We start from the raw sequence: 12,829 nt of genomic DNA, 5'->3' as shown, positions 1-12,829 counted from the left end.
GGTTTCTGCTGTACTTCACCTTGACTCTCCCCTTCTTCTCTCTCTTCTTATAAAAGATTTCTTTATTTTTCTCCCCCCCCCCCCCCATTGTCTGCTCTCTCTGTTCACTTGCTGTGTGTTCTTCTGTATCCGCTTGTGTTCTTGTAGGTGGCACCGGGAATCTGTCTCTTTTTGTTGCATCATCTTGCTGCGTCAGCTCTCCGTGTGTGTGCGGCCCCACTCCTGGGCAGGCTATGCTTTTATTGCATGGGTGGCTCTCCTTGCAGGGCGCACTCCTTCCACGTGGGCTCCCCTATGTGAGGGACACCCCTGCATGGCACAGCAGTCCTTATGCGCATCAGCACTGAGGTGGGCCAGCTCACTACACGGGTCAGAGGCCCCAGGTTTGCACCTTGACCTCCCATATGGTAGGCGGACGCTCTATCAGTTGAACCAAATCCACTTCCCTCATCTCTTTTTTGTTGTGCCATCATCTTGCTGCGTGATTCACTTGCACAGGTACTGCCTCACCATGTGGGCACTCATGCAGACACTCACCTTGCTGATCAGGCACACTTTCTTTTTTTACCAGGAGGCCCAGGGATCGAACCTGGTAGGCAGAAGCCCTATCACTTGAACCATATCCGCTTCTCCTGCCAGTTGATTTTTGATAAGGGTGCCAAGTCCATTTAATGAGGAAATAGTCTCTTCAACAAATGGTGCTGGGAAAAGTGGAAATCCACATGCAAAAGAATGAATGTGGACCCTTACCTTTCATCATATACAAAAATTAATTCAAGGTGAATCATTGCCTAAATATAAGATTTAATACTGTAAAGTTTTCACAAGAAAATGTGGAAGTATCTTCAGGATCTGGTAGTAGGCAATGGAGTTTTAGATTTTACATGACAAGCATAAACAACAAAAGAAAAAATAGACAAAATGAACTTCATCAAAATTAAACAGTTTTGTGGCTCAAAGGACATTCTGAAGAAAGTGGAAAAACAACCTGCAGAGAATCAGACTTGGCTCAACGGATAGAGCGTCCACCTACCACATTTAAACCCAGGGTCTCCTTGACCCATGTGGAGCTGGCCCATGCACTGTGCTATTGTGCGCAAGGAGTGCCATGCCATGCAGGGGTGTCCCCCGTGTAGGGGAGCCCCATGCACAAGGAGTGCACCCCATAAGGAAAGCCACCCAGTGCAGAAGAAAGTGCAGCCTGCCCAGGAGTGGTGGCCATACACATGGAGACCTGACACAGCAAGATGACGCAACAAAAAGAGACACAGATTTCCAGTGCCGCCGACAAGAATAGAAGTGGACACAGAAGAACACATAGCAAATGGACACAGAGAAAAGACAACTGGGGCTGGGGGCGGGTAGGGGAGAGAAATTTTAAAAATAAATAAAAAAACAAACAAAAAAACGACCTGCAGAATTGGAGAAAATATTTGGCTATCATATATTGACAAAGATTTAATATTGAGAATATATAAATAAATCTTACAACTCAACAACAAAAAGACAACTGCAGAGCTGGTGTAGCTCAGTGGTTGAGTGCCTGCTTCACATGTACAACTCCAGGGTTCAACCTCCAGTACCTCCTAAAAAAAAAGACAACAAAAATGGGACAGGTGTTGAACAGATATTTCCCCAAAGAAGCTATTCATATGGCAGATAAGTATATGAATAGACACTTTTCATAGGCATTAAAGAAATGTAAATTAAAACTGGAGTGAGATACCACTTCGTCCCCACTAGGATGGCTATTACTAAAACAAAACAAAACAAAATAATTAATGGGGAGCAGATGTGACTCAAGCAACTGGGCACCCACCTCCCAAATGGGAACTCCCAGGTTATGCTCCCAGTGCCTCAAAAGAAGATGAACAGACAACAGTCGAAGGAGCCATTTCAGGGGGAGTGGATAAAAAAAAATTTTAATTAGTTTTTTAAAAAGTAATAAAAAAATAACATGTGTTGGCAACGACATGGAAAAATAAGACCCCTCATACATTGTTGGTGGGTGTAGCAGTTTGATATGGTTATGAATTCCAAAATAGATATTAGATTATGTTTGTAATCTGGTCTGTACCTGGGCATGATTAAGTTATGATTAGGTTATGATTAGGGCTTTGATTGGGCCACATCATTAGGGTGTAAAGGATAAAAGACTTGACAAAGGACAGAGTTGAGGGTTTTTGATGTTGGAGTTTGATGCTGAAGCCTTAAGCTGGAGTCCCAGGAAGTAAGCTCACAGAGGAAAAAGAAGCAAGCCCCGGGAAGAGAAGAACCCTGAGCCCAGGAAGAAGTAAGCCCTGGGAAGAGAGGAACCCTGAACCCAGAGGGAAGCAAGACCCTGGGAGAGAGGAACCCAGGAAGCCTGAACCCTTGCAGACGTCGGCAGCCGTCTTGCTCCAACATGTGAAAATAGACTTTGGTGAGGGAAATAACTTATGCTTATGGCCTGGCATCTGTAAGCTCCTACCCCAAATAAATGCCCTTAATAAAAACCAACCAATTTCTGGTATTTTGCATCAGCACCCCTTTGGCTGACTAATGAGTGGGTATGTAAAATTGCACAGCTGCTGTGGAAAACAGGTTGTTCCTTAGAAAGCTAAAGATAGAATTACCACATGATCTGGCAATTCCATTCCTAGGTATATATCCCAAATAATTAGAAGCAGAAACACCAATGTTCCCTGCAACATTTATTCAGATAGCCAAAAGGTGGAAGCAACCTAAGTGCCTATCAACAGATGAATGGATAAACAAAATGTGGTATATCCATACAATGGAGTATCATTCAGCTGTAAAAAGAAGCACATGGAAAGTGGATGTGGCTCAAGTAATTGAGCTCCAGCCTACCACATGGGAGGGTGGTTCGGTTCCCAGTACTTCCTAAAGAAGCTGGTACAACTGGCAGGTGCAGCAAGCTGACACAACAAGATAATGCAACAAGAGACTCAAGAAGAAAAACATAATGAGAGACAAAACAAAGCAGGGAGCAGAGGTTTCCTGTGCCTCCTAAAGAGGCCAAGCAGGATGACAAGCTGGCACGACAGGCAGGCACAGCGAAGTGATGTGACAAGATTGTGCAACAAGAGACACAAGGGAAAACGTAACTAGAGACAACAAAGCAGGGCACGGAGGTGGCTTAAGTGATTAGGCACCTCCCTCCTACATTGGTGGTCCCAGTTTGGTTCCTAGTGCCTTCTAAAGAAACAAAGAAGGGAAGCAGACTTGGCCCAATGGATAGGGCGTCCGCCTACCACATGGGAGGTCCAAGGTTCAAACCCAGGACCTCCTTGACCCGTGTGGAGCTGGCCCCACACGCAGTGCTGATGAGCGCAAGGAGTGCCCTGCCATGCAGGGGTGTCCCCCGTGTAGGGGAGCCCCACGCTCAAGGAGTATACCCCATAAGGAGAGCTGCCTAGCACGAAAGAAAGTGCAGCCTGCCCAGGAATGGCGTTGCACACACGGAGAGCTGATGCCACAAGATGACGCAACAAAAAAAGACACAGATTCCCAGTGCCACTGACAAGGATACAAGCAGACACAGAAGAACACACAGTGAAATGGACACAGAGAGCAGACAACTGAGGGAGGGAGAAGGGGAGAGAAATAAATAAATAAATCTTAAAAAAACAAAACAAAACAGAGAAGATGAACAAACACAGCAAGTGCAAACAATGAGGTGGTGGAGAGAGATAAATAAAATAAATCTTAAAAAAAAAATTAACTGGCATACCCTTACCAAAAATCAGCTAGTCATAGATGTCTAACTTTTTTTTTTTAAAGATTTATTTATTTATTTAATTCCACCCCCCCTCCCCCCCCCCCCCCCCCCCCGGTTGTCTGTTCTCTGTGTCTGTTTGCTGCGTCTTGTTTCTTTGTCTGCTTCTGTTGTCGTCAGCAGCACGGGAAGTGTGGGCGGCACCATTCCTGGGCAGGCTGCACTTTCTTTCGCGCTGGGCGGCTCTCCTTACGGGTGCACTCCTGGTGCGTGGGGCTCCCCTACGTGGGGGACACCCCTGTGTGGCAGGGCACTCCTTGTGCGCATCAGCACTGCGCATGGGCCAGCTCCACACGGGTCAAGGAGGCCGGGGGTTTGAACCACAGACCTCCCATATGGTAGATGGACGCCCTAACCACTGGGCCAAGTCCGTTTCCCTAGATGTCTAACTTTATCTTTGGAGTCTCGATTTTATTCTTCTGATCTCTCTCCTTATGCTAGTATTGCACTGTTTTAATTACTATAGCTTTGAAGTAAGTTTTGAAGTCAGGAACAGTGACTCCTCCCACTTCATTTTTCTTCAAAATTGTTATGGCTAATTAGGGCCCCTTGAAATTCCTTATGAATTTGAGGATCAGTTATTTTTCATTTCTGCAATAGTAAGTATTCCAATCCATGAACATGGGATGACTTTCCATTTATTTAAGTCCTCTTCAATTTCTTTCAGCAATGTTTTGTAGTTTTCAGTGTACACATCTTTCACTTCCTTAGTTAAATTTATTCATAGTATTTTATTTATTTCCTTTTAAATTGTTCATTACTGGTGTATAGAAATGAGTGTTTTTATCATGAAAGGATATTGGATTTGGTCAAATGCCTTTTCTACATTGTGGTAGTTTGAGGCTTTTATGGACCCTAGAAAATAATATCCTTAGGGCTAATCCATTCCTATAGGTATGAACCTACTTATAGGAGGGAACTTATTTTGATTAGGTTACTTGAGTAGGGCATACCCCAGGGTGGATCTTAATTTTCTTACTGGAGTCCTTTATAAATGGGATAAATACGGAGAGAGACACAGAAATTCACAGAATGAGAGAGAAAGCCACTGAAGCAGAAAGCTAAAAGCCAGCAAATGCCACCATCGTGTCTTGTCATGGGACATAGAAGTCCAGAATCACCAGCAGCCATTCTTCAGGGAAAATCATCACCTGATGAGTCCTTGACTGGAACCTTTTCATGGCCTCAGAACTGTAAGCTTGCAAGTAAATAAATCTCCATTGTAAAAATCAACCCATTTCTGGTATACTGCCTTTGGCAGCTTTTATCAAACTAAAACATGCATTGATTAAGATGATCATGGGGAAGCAGACTTGGCCCAGTGGTTAGGGCATCCGTCTACCACATGGGAGGTCCGTGCTTAAAACCCCGGGCCACCTTGACCTGTGTGGAGCTGGCCCATGAGCAGTGCTGATGCACGCAAGGAGTGCCCTGCCACGCAGGGGTGTCCCCTGCATAGGGGAGCCCCATGCGCAAGGAGTGCGCCCCATAAGGAGAGCCGCCCAGTGCGAAAGAAAGTGCAGCCTACCCAGGAATGGCGCTGCACACACGGAGAGTTGACACAACAAGATGACGCCAAAAAAAAAAAAAAAGATGATCATGCCGTTTTTTCCCTTCTTTCTATTAATGTGGTATATTACATTGTTGAACCATCCTTGCATTCCTGGAATAAATCACACTTGGTAATGGTGTATACTTCTTTTTTTTTTTTTAAGATTTATTTTTTATTTATTTCTCTCCTCTTCCCCCCTCCCCCCCATTGTCTGCTCTCTGTCCATTCGCTGTGTGTTCTTCTGTGTCTGCTTACATTCTTGTCAGCAGCACTAGAAATCTGTCTCTTTTTGTTGCATCATCTTGCTGCATCACCTCTCCATGTGTGCAGCGCCACTCCGGGGCAGGCTGTGCTTTTTTTGTGTGGGGCAGCTCTCCTTACAGGGCACATTCCTTGTGCGTGGGGCTCCCCTACGCAGGGGGGACACCCCTGCATGGCAGGGCACTCCTTGCGCACATCAGCACTGTATGGGGGCCAGCTCACCACACAGGTCAGGAGGCCCAGGGTTTGAACCCTGGATCTCCCATGTGGTAGGTGGATGCTCTATCAGTTGAGCCAAATCTGCTTCCCTATAATTCTTTTAATATACTGTTGGATTCGGTTTGACAGTATTTGGCTGAGAATTTTTACATCTATATTCATAAGAGATATTTGGTTTATAGTTTTCTTTTTTTGTGCTGTCTTTTTCTGGCTTTGATATCTGGAAAATGCTGGTTCTATAGAATGATTTACAAAGTAATCCCTCCTCTTCTATTTTTTGGAAGAGTTTGAGAAGGAGTGGTGTTAAATCTTCCTTAAATGTTTGTTAGAACATTTCACTGCTGAAACACTCCAGTCCTGGAATTTTTTGGGGAGTTTTTTGATTAATGAGTCAATCTCTTTACTTGTTATAGTCTATTGATATTTCCTGCCTCTACTTCCATTGGATTAGGTAATTTGCATTTTCCAGGAATTTCTCCATTTCATCTAGGTTTCCTAATTTTTTGGCATGTAATCATTCATAGTCCCCTCTTACAATCCTTATTCCTATAAGATCAGCAGTAATGTCCCCATTTTCATTCATGATTTTATTTATTTGTATCCTCTTTCTTTCAGTCTGGCTGAAGGTTTCTTGATTTTATTTATTTCTTTTGAAAAAGCGAGTTTTTGGTTTTGTTGACTCTATTGCATTTCTATTCTCTATTTCATTTATCTCTGCTCTAATCTTTACTGCTTCCTTCCTTCTACTAACTTTGAGTTTAGTTTCTTTAGGTGTGAAGTTAGGTTATGGTTTGTGATATTATTTTTTTAATGTCAGCATTTAAAGCTATAAATTTCCCTCTGAGCATTGCCTTTGCTGCATCCTGTAAGTTTTGGTATGTTGTGTTTTTGTTTTCATTTATCTCAAAATATTTCCTAATTTCCTTTGTGATTTTTTTTCTTTGACCCATTGGTTGTTTATTAGTGTATGGGTTAATTTCCACATATTTGTAAATTTTTCAGTTTTCCTTCTGTTATTGATTTCTAGCTTTATTCTATTCTTGTATGAGAAGACACTGTGTGATTTCAATAATTTAAAATTTATTAAGATTTAATTTGTGGTCTATCCTGTAAAATGTTTCATGTGCACTGAGAAGAATGTTTTGCTGCTGTTGTTGGGTGTGGTGTCCTATATATTCCCATGAGGTATAATTGGTTAATAATGTGGTTCAAGTCCTCTATTTCCTTCTTGACCTTCTGTGTAAATGTTCTACTCAATTATTGAAAGTGGTGTATTGAAGTCTCTAACTCTTATTGTAGAAATCTTTAATTTTGGCTTCAGTTCTGTCCATTTTTGCTTCAAATTTTTGGAGCTCCATAGTGAGGTGTGTGTGTTCATAGTTGTTATATCTCCTTGTTGGATTGCACATTTTTATCAATATATAATATCTTTCTTTGTCTCTTTTCTTTTTTACTTAAAGTCTACTTTAAATAGGTGATAATACAGTCACTCTGGTTCTCTCTCTTTTTTTAAAGATTTATTTATTTATTTCTCTCCCCTCCCCCATTGTCTGTTCTCTGTGTCTATTCGCTGCGTATTCTTCGTCTGCTTCTGTTGTCAGTGGCACAGGAATCTGTGTTTCTTTTTGCTGTGTTATCTTGTTGTGTCAGCTCTCCATGTGTGCGGCGCCATTCCTGGGCAGGCTGCACTTTCTTTCGCACTGGGCGGCTCTCCTTACAGGGTGCACTCCTTGCTCATGGGGCTCCCCTACACGGGGACACCCCTGCATGGCACAGCACTCCTTGCGCGCATCAGCACTGCGTGTGGGCCAGCTGCACACGGGTCAAGGAGACCCTGGGTTTGAACCGCAGACCTCCCATGTGGTAGACGGACGCCCTAACCACTGCGCCAAGTCTGCTTCCCTCTGGTTCTATTTTGATTGCTGTTTGCATGGGATATCCTTTTCTAAACTTTTGCTTTCAACCTCTTTGTATCTTTTTACTGATACAAAGTGTGTTTCTTGTAGAGAGCACATAGATGGATCACCCTTTTCATTCCAAACTGTCTTTTATTAGGGTAGTTTCAAGATATTGACATTTTTTAAAATATATTTTTAATTTTTTAAAGATACTTAGATTACATAAATGTTACATAAAAAATATAGGGGATTCCCATATGCCCTGATCCCAAGCCATTGATATTTAAAGTAATAACTGAGAAGGAAGGATTAACTTCTGCCATTTAGCTATTTATTTTCTGTATGCCTTGAATATTTTTTATCCTTCAATTATTCTATTACTGCCCCTTTTTTTTTTTTTTTGTATTGAGTTGCCTTTTGTAGTGTACCCTTTTGATTCCCTCCTTCTTTGTTTCTCTGTATTTTTACTTATTTTCTTAGTGGTTATCTTTGTAATTACAATTAACATCTTACACTAATAACAACCTAGTTTGACTAGTTTCAATAGTACACAAACTCTCTACTCGTATAAATCTTCATCCCTCCTCCCTATATATTGTTGTCTCAGATTAAATCTTTATGCATTGTATGCATTAACATAGATTTTAAATATTTTTGTACTCATTTGCCTTTTAAGTCATAGAGGGAGAAAAAGCAGTTACTAACCAAACATGCAATAATACAGGATTTTATATTTACCTATGTAGTTACCTTTACTAATGTTCTTTATTTCTTCTTATGGTTTTGAGTTACTGTCTAGTAGTCTTTTATTTCAGCCTGAAGGACTCCCTTTAGAACTTTTGTAGGTACCAGATTTTTGTCTGGTAATTAATTCTTTCAGATTTTGTTATTTGGAAGTGTCTTAATTTCTCCATTTTTGGAAGGATAATTTTGCTGGATATAGAATTCTTGGTTGACAGATTTTTTTTCTTTAAGGATTTTAAATATGTCATAGGACTGTCTTTTGGCTTCCATGGGTTTCTGCTGAGAATCCACTGTTAATCTTACTGGGGATCCCTTGTATGTGACAAGTCACTTCTCTCTTGCCTTCAAAATTCTTTATCTTTTGATTTTGGCAATTTTGCTATCATGTGTCTTTATGTTTATCTTTTGGAGTCTACAATGCTTGTAGTTCACTGAGATTCCTGGGTGTGTATATCCATGTCTTTCATCAGATCTGAGAAACTTTTGTCCATTATTTTTTCAAATACTTTTTCTGCTCTCCCTTTCTTATCCCTCTTGTGTTAGTATGCTTGACAGTGTCCACAGGTCCTGCAGGTTCTGTTCATTTTTCTGTTGTTTTTTCTTTCTGCTCCTCACACTGGATAATTTCAATTGTATTGTCTTCAAGTTTGCTGATCCTTTCTTCGGCCTGTTCAAATCTGCTGTCGAATCCAATTATAGAGTTTTTTTTCATTTAAATTACTATACTTTGCAGCTCAAAACTTTCTCTTTGGTTCCTTTTTATAATTTTCATCTCTTTATTTTGTTCAGATAACATGTTCCTAATATACTTTAGTTCTTTATATATAGATTCCTTTAGCTCACTGAACATATTTAAGATCACTTATTTAAAGTCTTTGACTGCAGAGCAGGTGTAGCTCAGTGGTTGAGTGCCTGCTTCTCACGTATGAGGTCCTGGGTTCAATCCCTGGTACCTCCTTAAAAACAAATAAACAAACAAACAAATAAATAAATCTTTGATTAATTGTTCCCTGTATGAGCTTCCTCAGTAATGGTTTCTAGCAAATTCTTTTATTCCTATGAATGAACCATACTTTCCTGTTTTTTTGTGCGTTTTGTAATTTTTTGCCGAGCACTGGACATTCTGAGCATTATATTGTTATGACTCTGGAAATCTAGTTCTTATATTGTTATAAATCTGGAAATAATTCCTCTAGGATTGTTAGTTTTTGTGTTGTTGTTGAGGGTCAGAGATGTCAAGCTGTGACTTTTCCAAAGTATTTTTGTTCCCAAGCAGAGAATGGAAAGAGAACAGAGAAATATAAAAAGATATTGTCTCTTTAAGACTCCTCTGCTGCTTTTTTCTGAGAGGGGTTAGAACAGTGGCTGCCCTCAGAGCCAGCTCCTCAACAGTCTGAAGTAGCTGATCAAAAGCTATGATCACTGGGAAGCGGATGTGGCTCAAGCAATTGGGCTCCTGTCTACCATACAGGAGGTCCAGGTTTCAATACCCAGGGCCTCCTGGTGAAGGCAAGTTGGCCCACATGGAGTGCTGGCACAGCAAGATGATGCAACAAAAAGAGACACAGAGGAGAGACAATAAGAGATGCAGCAGACCAGGGAGCTGAGGTGAAGCAAGAGACTGAGCGCCTCTCTCCCACTCCGGAAGGTTCCAGGATCGGTTCCCGTAGTTGCCTAATGAGACTACGAGCAGACACAGAAGAACACACAGCCATTGTCACAGAAAGCAGACAGTGGGGGCGGGGGAATACATAAATAAATAAATCAAAAAAAGAAAAAAGAAAAAAAAAGCTGCGATCACTGATCAGAGCGCACACACAGTTTTTGGAAGACTAGGCCCTTATAGCCCACCCTGGCACCAGCAGCCTCATCGGGAGACTGAGCTGCAGCCCCACTTCTACCTGCCAGGCAATTGGGGGGTCAGGGGATGGTACCTTGCACAGGGGGTGAGGTTCACAAATATTTGCCACTATTTACCAGCTTCTTCCCTTAGCTTTTCCTGAATACTGCACATTGTTCCACCAGAAACCAGAGTTCTTAGTTGATTCAGACAGTTCCTACCAGTCTAACAATTGTTTGGGTGGAGGGACTGATTCCTGCAGCGTCCTACTCCACCACCGCCCCCATGACCCTCTCATAGTCTGTAAGGCTTATTTAGAGTCCTGTATATAAAAAGTGCTGGGAAGGCAAATAGAGGGGTACTCAAGAATAACTAACATATATTGAGCATTTCCTGGGTGCTCCTGGGCTATGTATTTTTATTCCCATTTTACAGAGAAGAGAGCTAAGGTCCAAAGAGGATAAATCACAGTGAATGCGTGGTGGTGGCAGCGGCACTCAGATGCAGATCGGATTCCAAATCCCACACTTTCAACCACCTAACCTGTTTCTACTATTTCTGCTGCTATTTTGTGTTGCTGTTGTTAAAACTACTGTTCCAGGTCTAATTTCTTCCCTACTCTATCCTGGTCTTCAGGAAGTCCTAGGTAATTCTGCTGGGATTGCGGGTGGGGTCAGAGTTGAGCCTCTGAGAAGACGTAGAACCAAAACCTGTTCCTAGGGCCGGGGCCTGGGGCTGCCCTTCATCATCTGGTCCCTTCATGGCCCGGCTTCCTCCGAGACTAGAGGACATTTATTGACCTAAATTGAATAAATTAAAAATTGCTCAGTCCAAAGCCTTGGAGGCATCCATGACTCCTCTCTTCCGGTAGAACCCCACCTCTAAACCTGTGGACTCCATCTTCAAGACAGATCGGGTGTCTTCCCACTCCCCCGTCCTCCACCGCCCCCACCCTGGTCTTGTCCACCCCTCACCTGCACCTTTCCTGCAGCCTCCTGTCTCCCTGCTCCTGCCCCGACCCTACAGCCTGTTTCCCACACGCAGCCGGAGGGAGCCTGGGCAAACCTGGGTCGGCTCATCCCCACACCCACCCCCCAGCCTTCCCTCACTCGGGGTAAAAACCCAAGTTCATGCCATGGCTTGCAAGGACCCAAACATCTGCCCCTGTCACCTCCCTGCCCTCACCTCCTGGTACCCTCCCGCTTGCTTACTCCCCTCTGGACTCTCTAATCTTCAGATTTACCAGGCCCTCTTCTCCCTCAGGGCCCTTGCACTGGCTGTTCCTTTTACCTGAATGCTCTTCCCCCAGATGTCCACTTGCCTTCCTCACCTCCTCAGGGCCATTGTTCATGCCAGGTCCTTAGAGGCCTACTCTGGCCGCCCTACCTAAACTTGCCTGTATCGCCCACTTTTGTTTTATGGTGTAAACCATTTCTTACCTACTGTGTGATTTACTTATCTTGTTCATTGTCTCTGCCATTACAAAGTTCCCATTGTAACTTGTGGGAAGGGGTTTTATCTCTTCCGATCGCTGCTTTATCCCCCAGTGCCTAGAAAAGGACCTGGCACATGATGGGGACTCGGTCAGTTTGTTGAGTGACTGGATGGATGACACGCGGCCCGAGTCTGCTTGGGACTAGGGCATGTGGAGGAGAGTTCGAGTGGAAGCCGGGCTCAGGGAGCTGGGGGGCGGGGCATCAATGAAATAAAGAACAGAGGCTGAGACTCGGTCACAGACATTTCTTGGAGTGGATATCTCATGCCCCCCCTCCCCTGATGACAAGCCTGGGTCTTGGGCCCCCATCCTCCCCCCACCACTTCAGCCTGTGCTGATAACAATATTGAGGTCACAGACTGGCTTGGAATCAAAGTCAGGAAGATAAATGTAGGGGTGCTGCCCCCAAGACTGGGGACAAGCATCCAATCTGAGGGGCAAGCAGCTGGGAAATTGGGCCTGGGGGCTCCAGGGTCTGAGGTCTTCCTGGCTCCCAGGGTCAGCCCTCCATGCACCCCGATTTGGGGGCAAAGAAGGGTCATCATGGATCAGAGGTGGGTATCAGCAGGGAGCAGGACCGGGAGACCTGGGAGAGCCGATGCCGGAGGCGGAGGCGCGGGGCCTTCCCCAGCCCCCCGCTGCTTCGGAAGCAGCTCCCGCGGCACCGGACAGCACTCTGGTCCCCCATCCCATCCCTCCCCAAAACGAGGTAGGTTAAGAATGGAGCGTCCCCCCTCCCACCACAGAAGGGGGGAGACCGAGGCACAGAGAGGGGCGTGGGGACCCAGGCTGCCCCAGCCCCCAGTCCCTCCACCCTCAGCTCTGGTGGGTCTGACAGTGATGAGAGCCGGGCAGAGCAAGGATGGGAGGGACACCCCCTTTCTCTCACCCATCCCAGGGTCTGGTTGGGAGAGCTGAATCGCACAACTGGATGTCCTAAGTAGTTAATAATTTAAAAGAAGTGACAGAGGGCCCTATCCCTCTGGCCCCTTGACCTATCCCTTTGAACCCCCACAAGGCCATTCAAGTCTGGATAATGAAG

This window comes from Dasypus novemcinctus, chromosome 18 (assembly GCF_030445035.2).
Source record: "Dasypus novemcinctus isolate mDasNov1 chromosome 18, mDasNov1.1.hap2, whole genome shotgun sequence".
Classification (NCBI taxonomy): domain Eukaryota; kingdom Metazoa; phylum Chordata; class Mammalia; order Cingulata; family Dasypodidae; genus Dasypus; species Dasypus novemcinctus.
The sequence above is the reverse complement of the archived record's forward strand: the minus strand, read 5'-3'. Positions refer to the sequence as shown.